Below are 17,962 nucleotides of genomic sequence, written 5' to 3' on the forward strand. Positions count from 1 at the left end.
CTACTTGGGTCTCTGGGCTGTAATTATGCAAAGCTGTCTCAGGACTGTGACTGTTCCCAGGGTGCAGCGTTCTGATTCCCCACCACTCAGGCCACAGCTTACTTTCCTAAGATAGGGCTGATCCTGCTTTTGTCTCTTCCTCTGCTGCCTTACTTAGCCTAGGTATGTGATTGCTCTTATTTTTTTTTTTCTTTTTACATCAGATGTCGTTAATTTCAATTACCCATGTAGCTCATACTGGTTCCTGTTGTCTCTGTCTCTGAATGCTGGGATTCAAGGCACTACCACATCAGGCTTCCATGGTTTTGTTTACTTAGTTATTACTTTCTTGTGCATACGCATGCATATAAGTGTGAGTGGTGTGTGTGTGTATGTGTGTGCATGTGTGTGTGTGTATGTATATGTGTATGAATGTATGTGTGTGCATGGTGTATGCACACATGTATGTGGGTAGGTGTATTTGAGCACATACATGGAGGTCAGAGGAGGATGTTGGGTGTCCAGATCTATAACTTTTCACCTTGTTCCTTTGAGACAGAGTCTCTCAATGAACCTAGAGCTAGCCTGGTGGCTAGCAAGCTGCAGAAGTCCCCCTGGCTTTTTCCCACACAGTACTAGAGTTACTTGCTGGTCCATATGCGGCCATTTGGTCTTTTTTCTTTTTACATGTATCCTTGTGGTGAGCTGGACTGACCCATGACTTTCTCAGAGGCCCTGATGAAAGGACAGAGGGCTCTTTAGTTTTGTGTCCTTGTCCAGGAGTGGACTTGGTAAGGCCAGCTTAGGGCTAGAGCCAGTGCATCATAGGAGTCAAGTTTGTGGTTTTTGGAGACCCACCCCCCCCCCCCCCCCCGTCCAAGGCTGTTGTTGTTAGTCCTTGGGCTGCAGTGTCTTAGGTATCCTGTGCTCTCTGCCAACAATGTCTGCCAACATTTAGCTCTCTGCTGACCTTGACTCGTTTCTCCCTCAAATAGTATATATGATGTTATTCTTCTTAATACATTTCCCTGGTATAAGTCGTCAGCTTATGCAAGACTGCCTGGTCCTAGCTATTGTTTTGTCTTCTATATTTCTCACCCCTGATCTTCCCACTCAACACCTCATTGTTGGGGCCCTTCATTCTGTGGGTCAGGGCAGCTCCTGATAAATAAATTCAGTCTTCATGCTTCATACCAAGTGTTGTTATCCACTGAGCCATCTCTGCCTCCAGTGCCCACTTATTTACTACATTCTCTACGATTTTACCTGTGTGGAGACTATTTCTCTGGGCTGTGGATGTTTAGATAGCTTTTCTAATAGTTCCATGTCTTTATAAGCTCCTGTTCTTTCCTGGCTTAGAGAAACCCCCAGCCAACTCTCTCACACCATAGCTTTCTGACCAGGCAGTTTCCATAATTTTCGTAGTCTTGTTCAATATAAAATTGAAAAATCTTGCTTCAAAACTGTTTAAGAGCTCCACATTATTGTTATCAAAGCCTTAAACCAAGCATAGAACCACACACCCAGGATGTCATCACCATTGTGATTTCCCTTTTGGGTTAACTTCCTGGTTTTTCTTTTAGGATATGGTTCTTTTATGGCTTGGATATGGTTTGAGTGTGTTCCTTGAAAGGTTCTTGTGTTGGAAGCCCTAGAGGGGTGTACTGGTTAGTGTTTTGTCAACTTGACACAAGCTAGAATCATCTGAGAACAGAGAACCTCAACAGAGAAAATGACTCTATGAGATGGTCTATAGGTAAGCCTGTGGGATGTTTTCTTGATTAATTATCAATCTGGGAGAGCTCAACCTAATGTGCATAGTGCTACTCCTGGGCAGGTACTCTAGGTTGCATATAAAAGTAAGCTGAATATGCCATGGACAGCAAGCCAGGAAGCAGTGCTCTTCCATGGTCTTTGCTTCTGTACCTGCCTCCTGGTTCCTGCTTGAGTCCTTGCCCCATCTTCCTTCAGTGATGGAATGTAATATCAACGTGTAAGTCAAATAAATCCTTTTGTCCACAGGTTGCTTTTGGTATAGTGTTTATCACAATAATGGAAAACGTACCTCCAAGATAGGTAGTAATGGTGGGAGGTGATGGGTCTTTAATTAGTAAACTTACTGAGACCTTGCAGTCATGTGTAGTGGGTACCAGGTTCTTGTGTGCACAGATAAGCACCGAAGAAACCTGGAAAGTTAAAGATGCAGTCTTGTCTCTTCAAAGGAAGGAGATATTTACCTGTCTTCCTCCAAGAACACTGAGAAAGGATGTAGTTTACAATCCTGTGATATTTTGCTTTATAGGGCCAGACTTCATTCATTGTGTCCCCCAGAATTTTATGTTTGTTTATCCCCAACTTTCACCCCGCCCCCAATAAATCTCAAGCATTGCTTATTGGTTCATAGAGCCAATCATTATGAAAGATGTCACTTGCCTTTTACAATAGCATAAGTGACTTCTATGTTATCTTAGGGACAGGCCAAATCCTGACTCCCACAGGCGTGTTTACCTCTGTCATTCTCCTTGGACCCTTATCTTGAGCTCTGTTTCTAAGTCAACATCTTGATAGAAGCCACATGTACTTTGTAAACAGTTTCAGTGTAAACATGTCTTAAGTTTGTTGTACATCTGGGACTGAGTTAATTGTCATTGGAAAACTTTTTTCCCCCCACAATTGTAGTGTGATTAAATATGGCTAAAATAAATTACCTGGTGTCAGACACTGGAAGTCTGGCCCAGCATTGGCTAACTAAGTTGGGCTGAACTGAGTTTCGTTCTTACTTTATCTGGATCATTTCCCTGAGCTGTGATGTTTGCAGGGACCCCATAGTCACAGTGGTATGTTTTCAAGGGAGACGTGTGATCCCAGTCTTCTCTACACACACAGCTCTTGTTATGATATGGTGTAGAGAGGAGGGCTTCGCAAGAGCTGAGATGAGATTGGAACCTTTAATTTTCAGAACTGTAAGCTAAATAAAATTTTTGGTCACTTGTTTTTGTTTTGAAAGAAAGCCAGCCTGCCAAACACCTTGAATCTTGAATGTCCCTTGAAGGTCAAATACTGAAGATGTGTGTGTTTCTGACTCTTTTGCTTATGTTTGGGATCCTTTTCCTCCTGAGTTGCCACATCCAGCTGTGACATGGGGGTTTGTGCCCAGACTTACTGTATCTTGGTAGGCTATGTTTGGTGGATAACCCTTGGAGGCTTGCTCTTTCTTTTGGAAACAGAGGGGGAGTTCATCTGGGGAAGAGGGGAGGTGGTAGAGGGACTGGGAGGAGTAGGGGAAGGGGAAACTGTAGTCGGGACGTAATATATGAGAGAAGAATAAAAGTTAAAAAAAAAGATGTGTTCCAACGAAATGTCCTTGGAAGATGGTGGGACCATTAAGAGGTGAAGGGCAGGGCTTTGGGTTATTAGGGTATGTGCTTGAGGGTTATCATGGGTCTCTATCCTCTTCTTATTTTCTTCATTCTCTGGCTCATGATATAAATGACTTGTATCTGTCGCTTGCTCCCACTATGATGTCCTGGAGGGTAGAGTGCAAGAATGGGGTCCAGAGTAAGAAGATTGGCAAAGAGGGGAGTCCTGTGCAAAGGTTGGTGCATGTCGAGCTGGGCAACATCTGCACTGGGAATGTCTACAGGATGAGTCTCCTAATCTGATCCTACATACCTGGGAATAGCAGGGTGTATGCTGGGTTAGGTGAGAAGAGGAGGGAAGACTGGCATGGGACAAGCATATAAGAGCAAACATTTATTCCCATGTTACCCAGAGGCAGGGGTGTGTATGGGGGAATGGCTATGGCTGAAGATCAGTGCACCTGGGGCCGCCTACCTTGTATTTTCTGACCCCTTTCTGTCTTCCTGTGCCTCTGGGACCCTCTTCAAGTTCTGCAGCTGAAAGAGGAATTTTCATGCCCTAAGGAGGGTGATGTCAGGAGCAGAAGCCTAGGCACTGCCTGCAGATGGGTTGGGGATGATGAATTCCAGGCTCTGAGAGCCCTTGAAACTGCACAGCTGTATCTCCTGGAAACCCCCACTGCTTCTGAGAACTGCTTTCTGTCCTGTTCCCCCTTCAGCCTGACTAAAATCCCTTAGAGCCCCCTGGGTAGAGAGAGTTCCAGCTGGGAGCTCCTTGACAAGGGGCTGTTGCTTCCCTGATCTCTCCTGGGGCTGACTTTTTCAGCCCTGGGCTCCTTTCTTTACACTTTTCTCAGAGCAATCACAGTCTCTGCCTACCTCTGCCTGATGAGGGATGTGAGGGATGCTGCTCCCTCAGGGCTGCTGGGACTGTTCTTCCATTTCTGGCAGTTGTTGCAGAAGAAGGAGCCCAGGTTGGTTGGCTGTGTGTTCCTGGAGGCCAGCCAGCCAGCCAGCAGCAGCAACTTGCTTTCTACAAATATGCATTTGTGTGCCATCTGAGCAGCCTCTAGGACCAGCTGTGTCAACATCCTGGGAGATGCAGTATTATAGAAAGCAAGGCTGCCACACTGATGTGTCTGCCTGAGGCGGCTGCACACAAGGCCATGGTTAACATCCTGAGGGAAGGGGAAAGGTACTAGAAAACCAGTGCAGCAGTTTGGGTTTGGGATCATGTGACCTGTGGGTTTCATTTGCTGAGCACCCAACGCCTTTCAGGTCTTTTGCAGACATTTTCTTGGCCTTTCTTTGGAAACTTCAGATGCCCTCAGGCCTGGCCCAAGACCTGTGGGTCCTGTGCTCCGAAGCTCATTGTATTTTCTCTGTCATGATTGTGGAGAGCTGTCTGTCTCCTCTGCCCTGTCTGATCACTGTGCTGAGGACTTCATGAGCATAGGAACTGGGCCAACGCCTACGCTGTAAGAGGTTGTACACGATTCTTTGTGCACAATAAATCTTTACAACAACTGATTCCTAGGTGTTATTAGTATCCATCTATCTCTCCTACCTTCCTTTCTTTGTTTACTTTCTTGCTTTCAAAAGGTTCAGGATGAAGACTTTGCCTCTGTGTATGTTGTGTATGATACATGTATATAATGCCTGTACAAATGTGTGTGTGTGTGTGTGTGTGTGTGTGTGTGTGTGTGTGTGTGTGTGTGTGGCAGAGTCCAGGGATTGTTATTTGGTGTCTCTCTTAAACCCTCATTTCTGAGGCATGGGCTCTCACTAAAGCTGAAGCCCTCTAATTGGATTAGGCTAGCTTACTGGTGAACTCCAGGCATCTGCCTCTCTCTGTTCTCTGACCCAATGGTGAGGTTATAGACATGTGCTGGCTCTCCTGGATTTTTTATATATGTGTTGGGAATCTGAACCCACGTCCCCATGTTTGGATGGCAAGCATTCCACTGACTCAGCCACAGGAACTTACTTCGGACTGGTTCAAAAGCTCAGGCATTTTTATCTGACTCATTGTACCCTCCAATTTGGGAAAGGTTTGAAGTATTCTGGCCATTGTACCTTCTATGCTAGGCCATGCTGCATAGACATTTTTGAGACTGTCATACTCCTCTCTTAGCTTTACAAGTGTTGGTGTTGGCCTCTCACTATGGAGTTCATATGAAGGAAGATCTCCCTCAAGGCTATCTGTCACCTTCTCACCAGTGCTGGGATCATATGTATTCTATACTTAGCTCTCACATGAAGGAACACTTCCTCGAGGTTATTTCATTCCCCCAACCCCAAGGACAACTGTGGTACATGCTTGGTCAATTAACTAATGCAAAAACCTGGCCCTCTTGCTGCTAAGAATGCCCTGAAGCACTGTCCCAAACAGAGATTGATAACTAAAAAGGCAGAGTATGGAAACTGGAGGACCCTCAGTACTGGGCACAGGGACCCTCTTCCCTTCAGGTGTACAGGAGAAGGTGAAGACTAGACTAAGGTTTTCCATAAGCATCAGAATCCAGAAAGATCAGCAGTCTCAACCCTGATAAACTTTTTTTTTTGTTTGTTATATTTAGGCCCTGGCTAAGAAAGGGATGAATCCCTTAAGCTGTGAGAGGGAAATGAGATCAGTGAGCTCGAAATACTGAGTATCACCTTCCCCAGAAACCCCTGGGCCTATAGCATCAAGCTCTCTTCTTGGCAGAAGGGAGTATTTGAGGATACCATGCACTACTGCCTTGCAGGATGGAGAATGCCCCATGGCTCCTGAGCACCTCTTTTCCTGGCCATTAATCCAACAATCGAATTCATGTCAGAATATGTACACCTGGCACCTAACAAAGAAAGAAAAGCCATTCCTGATGAAGTAGCTGCTGGGTCCAGTCAGCACACACTGGCAGATGCTGAGCCTTCTGAGGCTGAATACCAGTGCATTGGATCAAGAGGGATTGAATACAAAGTTGGCTAAAGAAAAGCACACTGATGTGCAAGCAAACTTCCTGATACAGAGTTTAATATTAGGACTCAGACACTAGGAAATGGTGCTGATAGGCAGCTAGATTGTTTGGAAGATCGGGAAAATGGGGATCCATTTTAAAAAAAGCAGAAATGGAAGAACTTCTAAAATACACCATGGAAGAAAAGTGGGAAGACTTGGAGAAATCTGTATGGTAAGTGATATAAGAAAAATAGCAAAGTCCTCCCACTATTTGTGAGGAGCACTCAGAGGATTTTTTTTATTTAAACAAGATGCCATTTACAGGTGAAGATAGATGCTGACTGATAGCAAACCACTGTAGGAGGGTCTGGAGGTCTGTGACAGGAAGAGCATCTTTTCTAAACTCCAAGAACAAAGTGATGGGCCTTGTGCTCCCTATCACCAAGAAGGGACCAGCCTGGGAGGCTTCCTTGGGCTCTGAGGCCATATTCTCCATCCCTAGCAATCCTGCTTCTCTCTACTGCTAGGTGCGGTTACAGGAAAGGCAGCAATATTTGCTTAATATAAGCACCAAAGAAGAATTATAATGGAGAGACCTGGGGTTTGGGCACAAAGCATTATGCACACATTGGAAGAAAGAGTTATTGGACTGGTTCTGGGCTCTGGTTGAGATGAAGGACCTACCTGTGAAGTAACAAATGGGCATGTGGCCACCCACCAGGAGCAGGCATTTTTTAGACCCACTAAGCCGTGATGTCCGGCAGGTCTGGTAGCAATCCGCTGTGAGATGGCTTACAAACTGTACAAGTGCTGTGTGTCTATAATTGGACAGGAATGGCGCCTGAGAAGAGGAAGCATTTCTGTGAGCAGGAGGATACCCACATCTTCTGCCAACATGGCAGCAGTATCTCTTTGCTTCACAACCATGGCTGGGCTCTGTGAACAGTTCAGTGCAGTCACCCAGTAGAGCATGAAAGAGGGCGGGGCTTGTGTGAGTGGCAAACAAAAAGGAGCAGCGACCCACTGGGCCACTTGGTGTCCTACTGCCCTGATCACATCATGTGTAGAATGGTAAGAGGCTGAAAATGTAAGTGATCTCATGCTGAGTCGCTTGCCTGATTGCGTAGGAGCCATTAAAGGAAACTATTGTGAGATTAGGACAGGAAAGCCGAGGAGCCTCATGCAGACTTCTGATGCTAATCACGGAGTTACTCTGCCATCCTTTGCCAAGGAGCATCTAGCACAGAAGAGGCAGAAACAGCTAAGGAGACAGAAAGATCTCTCCAGTTGACCTCAGTCTGCTTCTAGGTCACCCATGGGTTGGACAGTGGATGCCTGAGTAGAGCAGTGGGTGGGCAGGGATGGAGTCGATGCCAGATGTGTCAACATAGACTCTGCTTCCACAGTCATGCTGCTACAGCATCTGGGTAGCTTCCCACTGGGTAGCAACAGAAACCAGAAAAGTCCTGGTATGCTACCATTATTTAAGTGACTTTCAAACCTCAATGATGGCATCACACCTCTTTCATCTTAGAGAAAGCAGAAATTCGTCTTGAGTGGCATTGATGTGTTTTGAGCAACTGCTGTAGTTTAAATGTTTGTGTTTCCTCACTATTCATATGTTGAAACCTGATGCCCGCTATGGTAGTTTTAGGAGGCAGAAGTTATGAGATGATCATATCATGAACATTGAGACTGTGAATGGCATTGGTGACTTTATAGAAGAAGCCCCCAAGAGCACACTCATCCTTTCCACAACTAGATGACACAGTGAGAATTCACCACCTATAAACCAGACACTAGATGATCATCAGATGCTGGATCTGCTGATGCCTTTGATCTCTGACTCCCAGCTCAAAAAAATGTTTATGAGCCATTCCATAATTGGTACTTCATTGTAGTGGTCCAAAGACATTACTAGCATGTGAAGCTTGCTAGTAAGTGCCAGTTCCAAGGCCTCATACAGGGTTCAATCTGCCTACACTGAATTCTACATCATATATGGTCCCCACTGGGACTCTGTGTATCAAGAAATGAAATAAAGGATACCATACTGACTGAGATAAGATAGTTAACAGTGGGCATGTTGTTACACAACAGAGACAGCAGAGAGCACACCTAGCCTCCATATGGCCAGTTAGGGCGTGTCTTAGGGCACCCCTGCCAGTGTCAATGGGAGCTAGACAAAGGCAGCCTGGAATGAACAGGACATGATGACCAGCAAATTGGAGCCTTCAGAAATGTGTCTGTGTTGTCCACAAGGTCTGACTTTAGGACTAGCCAAATGTGCTACTGAAAGATGAACATACAGGAAGTAGAGGAGGGGTCACAGGAAGTAGAGGAGGGGCCACAGAGAGAATCACTTGAAGCTTCAAGACTAGCCACAGCTTGAGGTGGAGAGTGCTGGGAAGGCTAGGGTCATCTGTTTGCTTTCCCTTCATCCATAGCTAGTGAAGGACACCAGCAGCCTTGAGGGCTAGCACTGCTGAGCTTGAAGAGTGGGTCCTTCTACAGGCTTTAACACTTCCTAGGAAGTCCACTGGGCCTCGGCTCGAACAAAATCAAGAACAGCTTTTCCTGCTGCCCAATTCTGCTTCTCCTTGAAGACACTGTTCCCAAGATACCTCTTAAATAATGGAATCTCATTTTAGATTCTTTCCTCCAGAATAGACAACCCTATTATCAATCCAAGCAATCTCAGCTCCTCAGATAGATTCTGGGCCAGTGGGATCCCTGTAAAATGTCCCAGCTCAGGGAGCAAGGAACACCCTTGAAAGGACTGATACATGACACATTGAGTGGTTTCCCTCAGTGGCAAATTGTGATATCTCTACTACGTGTTCTCTCTCTCTCTTTCTCTCTCTCTCTCTCTCTCTCTCTCTCTCTCTCTCTCTCTCTCTCTCTTTCTCTCTCTCTCTCTCTCCTCTCCATGCACCCCATGTGTGGGGTTGAAAGATTGGTGATGGAGTGTGTAATGGCCTGAAAGGGCATTCATTTATATGATGACTACTGACATGTCAGAGATTTCCTGCAGAGAGAAGATGGATAACAATAAAGACAGCAAATATTCAGGGCCCCTGCTACCTCCAGAAATATGGGAAGGGATGTTCTGTCCATTCGTGTGTATAGCAGACGTCATCATTACACTCTAAGCCCTGTATATTCATGTTTTTTGGCTTGCAAAGAACTATAAGCACTGTTCCTTTGGACTCTCATTAACAGGGTGACTTTTATCTTTCCTGGAGTTGTGTCCACTATGGCTAGGACATTCTGGGCCAAGATCAATCCAGAAATGGCAATGTCAATAACACACTGGGAAGTCTCCTTGTCTTAGGCCAGTTTGCAACTGGGGTAGTTAGTCAATCCACGTCTAGAAACATGTTGGATGGATCATGATTTGTAGTGGGGGTAAGCATTCTACCTAAAACTCACTGATGGATTCCTATGGGTAAACTGTAAAACACTGTGGCCCAGTGGTCTAGAGGGGATGATTAAGGAAGTGATGTGTGTGATTATAGGGAAGAGTATTTCCATTTTTCCCTAGCAACCTTGCCTTCCTATCTCTAGTTTCCTCTTGTTGATTTTATTTGGAGAATAATGCTGGCTTCTGGGAGTAGAAGCTGTCTCCTATAGTCTAAGATTTCTGCCTCCCACACCTTAAGCAGAGAGCTCCTAAGGATTGCCACAGAAAGGCTTTCTTTCTTTTATTTTTTTTTTCAAAGAAGAAAAATATAAAGTATAATTTATCAACTAAAAAATGAATAATGAAGAAAGGGCAGAGAGCTCCATGCTTTCAAAGTGTGTTTTGTACTTTGGTGTAGTAATCGTGAATAATAAATTTCTACAGCTTGCCCAGCAAGGAAGGGAAATAACTGGGTCCCAACCTCTCATTTGTAGCTGATGTTTTCTCTGGTCCTGCCCAGTCCTACGACCCCACAGATGCTAATAAAATAATCACTCAGAAGCTTATATTAATTAAACCTGTTTGGCCATTAGCTCATGCTTTCCACTGACTAGCTCTTACAATTATACTCAGCCCATTTCTGTTAATCTGTATGTTGCCACATGGCTTGTGGCTTACCGGTACTTTTACATCTTGCTTCTCATGGTGGTGGCAGACAGCGTCTCCTCCATTCTGCCTTTCTCCTTCCTCCTTTCTAGTTAGAATGTCCTGCCTAACCCTATTCTGCCTTACCATTGGTCAAATAACTTATTTATCAACCAATCAGAGAAACATGTATTCACAGCATATGGAAAGACATTCCTCCATCACTCATTCTTTTATTGTTTTTCAGCATCGGCACAGAAGCAGATAGATAATGGACTCAGAAGGCACTATACACCCCGGTGACAAATATTCTTCTAAACTCATCCCCCACAAATGCTAGCATTTTCACCCCGGTGTTCCCTCCTCCACCTTACCATTTGCTGTCCTTACTCAAATGTACCTAATAGAGTTGCCATCTGACTGGATGCAGGTTCAGAGAAAGAGCTTTTCTTTAAAGGTTGTCGTTGGCTGGACTCTTCCATACCACTCTAGCTGTATATGAGCCCCCCTGTGTTCTCCTGAGAGAGCAGGCTTCTGATAGGCTGACATCCACATCCTCACATTGTGTTCTCTACTAAGAGCATCTTTTTCTGTATTCGACTTGGACCATTCTCTAGAGAAATGCTGTCACTAAGTATGTGGAGCCTAGTAGCACATCCATCTTTAGCCCTGGTGCCCAAAGGCATCTGAAGACATGGATCATGAAGAGAATATGTTTTATGATGTGGTTGAAGAAGAAAGACGGGTTGTTTCTCAAATAGTAGAGACTAAGACAGGAAGCAGCTTCTCTGAATCACTGTAGTCCCATAATAAAGAGAATTGCAGCTGTTCTTGTGTGCAGGAGGCGAGAGAAACCCATCAAATGTGGTACGTATATGGGAGGGGTGTCTCTTGAGGCCCTTGAATATATCAAATAGCACCAACCATGGCTGTGTTTCCAGGTCTTTTTCGTTCCTCACCTGCTCTTGGCATAAGGAGAGATACCATAACTGAGCTTTTCCAGTGTCTTGGTGGAAGCAATCATTTAGAAAGAGAGAGAAAGATGAACCATATAAAACTCAGTGCTAGATATTTCTACATCTTCTCCCTCTGATATTGTTCTTGATTTCATGTATTAGTTACTTTTTATTGCTGTGATTAAAATACCACGAACAAAATCAGCTTAGAGGAGAGAGGGGTTTATTTTAGGCCACAGCTCCGGAGGGGACACAGTCCATCATGGTGGGGAGGGCACGGCAGCATGGATGGCAGTCAAGAAGCAGGATGACTGCATTTCATTTGCACACAGGAAATAGAAAGAAGGCACAGGAAGTGGGGCCAGGCTATAAAAATGCAAAGCCTGTATCCAGTGACTTATTCCCTCTAGCAAGCTTCCATTTCCTAAATGTTCCAGAAACTTCCCAAGCAGCAAACCAACAGGGCACCAAGTGTTCAAATACATGAGCTCATGGGGAACACTTCTCATTCACACCAGTGTACCTCACTTCTAAGCATTAATGATAAATCAGATGGTGGTGCCTTCTAGGGGAATAGGAACAGCTCAGAGCTGGGCACAGGTGGAATAATGGTGATAGAATATGAGGCCTCTGGAGACTTCAACAGGCATGAGTCACATGCCAGTGACTGCAGTTTTGGGAGGGGGTGGTAGGAGTCTCTTACAGGAATGAATGTTAAGGATAAAGACCTGTTCGTCTTCAGCCAAAATCAAGAGTTCTCTTGGAAATCATTGATTGCTCAGCATCCTTAATTATCAAGGACATGCAAATCAAAATGACTCTGAGATACTATCTTATACCTGTCAGAAATGGTAAGATAAAAAAAAAAAAAACTGCAGACAGCTTATTTTGGAGAGGATGTGAAGCAAGGGGAACACTCCTACACTGTTGGTGGGATTTGCAAACTGGTACAGCCACTTTGGAAATCAGTATGGCAGTTTCTCAGAAAATTGCGAATCAATCTACCTCAAAACCCAGCTATACCACTCTTGGGCATATACCCAAGGAATACTCAATCATACCACAAGGATATATGCACAACTATGTCCATAACAGCATTATTTGTAATAGCCAGAACCTGGAAACAACCTAGATGTCCCTCAACTGAAGAATGGATTAAGAAAATGTGGTACATATACACAATGAAGTACTACTCAGCAGGGAAAAACAATAACATCATGAAATTTTCAGGCAAATAGATGGAACTAGAAAACATCATCCTGAGTGAGGTAACCCAGACTCAGAAGGACAAACATGGTATGTACTCACTCATAAGTGGATACTAGATGTAAAGCAAAGGGTAATAGGCAACAACCCACAACTCCAGAGAAGCTACCTAACAGGGAAGACCCAAAGAGGGATGCATGGACCTCCCTGGGAAGGGAAATAGATGAGATCTCCAAGAGTAAATTGGGGATGAAGGGTGAGCAATGGAGGATAGGGGATGAGAACATAAGGGAATGGGATGGTTGAGTTGGAAAAGGGAGGGAGGGGGAATGCAATGAAAGAGATACCATGATATAGAGAGATATCATGGGGATAGAGAGAAACCCAGTGTTAGGGAAGTTGCAAATAATCCCCAAGGATGACCCCAGCCTGGGCTACTAGCAATATTGGAGAAGGTGCCTGAACTTAACTGGCTTGCCCAGTGGTCAGACTGGTGAATGCCTTAACTGTCATTGTAGAACTTTTCTCCAATGTCTGATGGAAGCAGATGCAGAGATCCATAACCAATCTCTAGACAGAGCTCCAGGAGTCCAATCAAAGAGAGAGAAAAGGGATTCTGTGAGCAAGTGCATTAGGATCATGATGGGGAAACCTGCAGGGACGACCAAACCAGACTAGAGGGAACTCATGAAAGTTGGATCAATGGCTGTGGAGCCTGCATGGGACTGGACTAGGCCTTTTGCATGGCGAGACAGTTGTGTAGCTTGATCTGCTTGGGAGGCCCCCTGGTGGTAGGATTAGAATCCATCTCTGGTGCATGCACGGGCTTTGTGGAGCCCACTACCTATGATGGATACCTCTTGAAGCCTTGAGGCAGGGGGAAGGGCTTGGACTTGCCTCTACTGAATGTGCCTCCCCATGGGAGGCCTTGCTTTCTTGTGGGTAGGAGTGGGGGGTGGTTTGGGAGGGGAAGGCTGGGGCAGGTGGGAGTAGGAAAGAGGGGGATCTTTGATTGTTGTGTAAAATGAATGAAAAAATTTTCTTAATTAAAAAAAAAAAAAAAAAGAAGTTCCCACCAAAGCAATGGAGCAGTGAGAGTTTTCAGAACTACAAAGCTAAGAAGGTATGTAGTTTAAGATTCAGGGAGGTTATTCCTGCAGACTCTAACTGACAGCAGCCTGGACCACACATCTGAGGTGAGGTTGCAATAGCATAACTCACAGCAGAGCTAGAGAAGTGTCCCTGATTCTGATGGTTTCATGTTTAAGGGCCAACAGTTCATCCCCTTTCCCTCAAGTGTACACATGGGTGGTCTGGTGTTTCTGGCTTTCCAAGTTCTTCACATTCACATGAAAGACACGGCAGTCCTTGAACTCCAGGGCTCATGTAACTTAGAAAAAGGATAAATGAATTAATTTCAGAAGCAATGTGAAAAAAATCAGAAAGACTTCCTAATTTTTTGTTTTTTTACCAAGGACTTCTTTTTTTTTTTTTTTTTTTTTTTTTTTTAAGATTTATTTATTTATTATGTATACAGCATGTATGACTGCCGGCCAGAAGAGGGCACCAGAACTCATTACAGATGGTTGTGAGCCACCATGTGGTTGCCGGGAACTGAACTCAGGACCTCTGGAAGAACAGTCAGTGCTCCTAACCTCTGAGCCATCTCTCCAGCCCCCATACCAAGGACTTCTGAGTTTTTCTACAGGTCATTTAAACCAGGGATCATATCCAGCTGGTTGGGAAATATAGCTCGGTTGTACATGCCAGGCTCTGTTTGGTCCTAGAGATGGGGCTACAGGCACATTGCGAGGTTATGAACAGGAAGTGCAGGCCCAGCAGAGCAGAAAACTGGCTGTTTCTAAGATGATAGGCCCTGTCCTTCCTTCAGTCAAACAGGACCATGAATGCTAGAGCCAGGGCATGTGATGAGAAAGGCCTGAGACATATTTATGCCAGATAAGAACGACCCACAATAATAGAGTCTATAGTAGCAGAAGCCATGCACCGGTAATGAAATTGCACACATAAAATCATGAAGGTGTATGTTTATTTGAAACTATATAATCTAACTGATTTAAATATGTGCTCCAGCAAATGCTACTGTTTAAACCAAACAATGAGCCTATCAATATTGACAGAGGAAAGTCAATATCAGAATTAATTAAGCAATGTTTGTGAGAAAGAGATGATATTTTTATTTCTGTTCTTTTGCACAATGTTTAAAAATTTACCAGAAATATTTGCATCTCATAGGCTACATTATTGTGCATTCTTAAGCTAAGCAATGTGAGAACTTTAAAAAGGGTATAAATGCAATAGTTCTATTTAGGTAGGTATTAAACTCAGTTCATATTAAATATTTAAAAGATAATATTTAAATGGTGACTTTCCCCCATCATATAGTATGATATTTTCAGGCATTCTGCATTTCTCCAGTACTTTCTGTGCTAAAGGTCTTATACTATCCTTCCTTTATGAAGTGGTAAAGTGGAGAACTGTGATATGAAGTTCACCAAAATGTTGCGACTCTTAGCAAGGTGTGAATTGTGATGACATAAACTCGCATTCTCTCTGCAAAGGTGTCTTAGCAGGAATAGGCTCCACTGCCAGCAGGCAGGCTATAGATGTGTAGAGATGAGTTTTTGTTCTAAAACACTGTCTGTGCCTTTAGACACAGGCACTTGCCTTAGCCTGGCTGGTTCTCTGCATTCTGAATTTGTTCCTCAAACTCTGTGTATGAAGTGTTCTTTTTCCCTACTCCAAAGGGTGCCAGACATCACTGTCTTCTCTGGAAAAATCCTTCTAAAGCATGAAGTAAAACTTGTATGTTCAAAGTTTTAGGAAATAATTGAAGAAATTGTGACAAACCTGACTGCAATTTTCAAACCAAAAAAGTAGGAGGGGCAGCCTTGTATACAATAAAGGAGAGATTTGTCACGTTAGGCATTTTCTTAACTCTGAACATGACATCAGCTGCTTTTCTGTCCATGGCCAGCTCAGTTCTCTTCAGCCATCTTTAGGTGGTTTCTGAGAAGCAGCATGCATTTCTTTCTCCTGTTTTCCTCTCATCCCTTTCTCCCTGTCCATAATAGGATATTTCCAAATAACAAAAAGAAATTGTCCTTGTTCTCCTCACCTCAAATAGGGGCTGCCAGCAGAGAAACGCGTGAAAAATGTCAGGCAGCATGTGAGCTTGTGTCTAAAGAAGCCATCACCTTCCAATTCTGAGTCAGGAATCTCATTAAGTGATTCTACAGGTTAATGAGAAACTAAAACCTTGAAACAAACAAAAACCAAACCCTCTCACTGGTGAGGACCTCAGTGTCACAGGTAAGTAAACTGCACACTTCCTACTGCAGGAGTATCGTGTACAAGATGCATGGCATATCTAGATGGGACACGTCCTATTTTCTGTGATAAGAAGTTACCAGATAGAATTGAATTCGCTGAAATCTGTATTTGTACTATTGTTGAATATATGGATATATAAGCAAAGTTTACATTGTATTTGTACAAGATAGCAATAAATGTGTTTTATTATTTGGCTGCCTCATTAATATTCTTCATAGAGAAAAAGATCAATAGTATTTTTCTTTCAACTCAAAGTGTCTAGAGCAGGGAGAATAGTTAGTTGTTGTGATTGCTCACTGTTGTAGAAAGCAAAGCTCTGACCAGAACAGTTCTAGAAGGCAGAGGGCCCACACCTCTGTCTGAATTTCCCTTTCCTTTGTCTGTGGGGCATTAAGGACAACTTCTGGACAATGTAACTTTACTTAGCTTCATAGAGCAATCAAGAGAATGACGCAATAATGCAAATTGGTGTACACCGTACATGTAAGCTGACTTGACTCCTCTACTTACAAGTGAGCTTGGTGTCATTCTAGGAATGGACATCTTTGGGTTGACCTAGATGGACTTGGCTGTCTCTTCCTGGGTTCCTGAGACCCAGCCTCTACATACACACCACACCCCTCTCTCTACCATTTAAGTTATTTTCTTCATATTCTTCAGTGGATTCTGTCTGTTTTTTTTTTTTTTTTTCTTTCCAACCCAGTTGTATGTGTCTGTTCCTTAGTCAGTAAAGTAAGAAAAAATATTTTAACTTCAGGGGATGTCTGTTTCACCTGGTGCTGCCATGGCAATGGTTTTCACCCTGTGTTCTCTCAGAAAAGCATAGTCACTGTGTTCACATTGTGACAAGAAAATAGTTGTCTCTAGGGGCAAAGTGCACATTGTCCACTGAATGCTGCTTACCATTGCAACAGGGCTGCACATTTAAAACCTTTCCCTCCACAAGATGGTGAAGCGATGAGTGCTCTTTACTGTGGCCTTCAAATTGTGGTTGCCTGAATCAACAAGGAACAGTGGCAGTGACTTGTGAGACAACGACTCAAGCCCACCATGGTGGCCCACACCTGACGTCTCAGCACTGAGATTGAGGCAAGAAGATCAGGAGGCATGGGGATCAGGAGGCCAGCCTGGGCTACAGACTGAGTTTGACACGAGGCTGGACTAAAAAACAAGAGATCTTCCTTGTCACAACCAATCAAATAAATGAACACACACACATACACACTAAAAAAAAAAAAAAAGAAAAAGAAAAAGCAAGATAGCAAATCTGTGCCATATTTACATCTGTTTGATACTAATATACTAAATGCTGCTTTCAACCTTGATTATTTTTTTTGTGGGAAATATTGCATAGCTTTTGTATACACCCTGCCGCCAACCTCCACATACTACTCTCAAGCAAGGAGTACTCAGGACACAGAAGATTTGGGATAGCCTGAAACTTACCTGGTGATAGTCACCTTGGCAGACCCCAGTGAAATATACGTTCTTTATTACTGCAGCTCCCCAGACGCTCATGTCCTGAAAGAGGACATAGAGTGGATCCTATGAGTTGCTGGCTCACAGCTCACCCACACAGTATCTCCAGCATTAGGACGGCAGGAGCTGTTTGAAGACAAATACATTTTTATTGAAACATCACTGCCCTCTAGCATGTTTATTCTATTCCACTTCATTTTGCAGGAGTGGCTTCCTGTATCGCTGCTGCTGAGTGTAAGAAGGTCTTTGGAAATAGTTTTCTTTTTCTTTTCAAACACAAAGGCCTAGCAGGCTGGTTGGGCCTAGCAAACGGGCAGAGCAGAGGCAGCATGGTGGGCAGCAACAGCCCACACTTTGCCGGCTTTCTCCACAAAGACGAACAAATCATTCTCTAGCTCTCATTTTCAAATCCTATATCCCTGTTCCTTCCACTCCCAATAAATAGACTGAAAAATGAGCAAAGCACTTGAATAGACCTTTCCTTCAACAGGTGTATGAAGATATGCTCCGTACTGCTTATCACCAGGAAAAAGCAAACCAAAGCTACAGTGAGATTTCTCGTCATTCTCCCGAGGAACAATGTAGTCACTGCAAAATCCCAAATCACAAACCCACAGACAGTAAGTGTCATGGAGACCAG

Source organism: Peromyscus leucopus, chromosome 7, assembly GCF_004664715.2.
Source record: "Peromyscus leucopus breed LL Stock chromosome 7, UCI_PerLeu_2.1, whole genome shotgun sequence".
NCBI lineage: Eukaryota > Metazoa > Chordata > Mammalia > Rodentia > Cricetidae > Peromyscus > Peromyscus leucopus.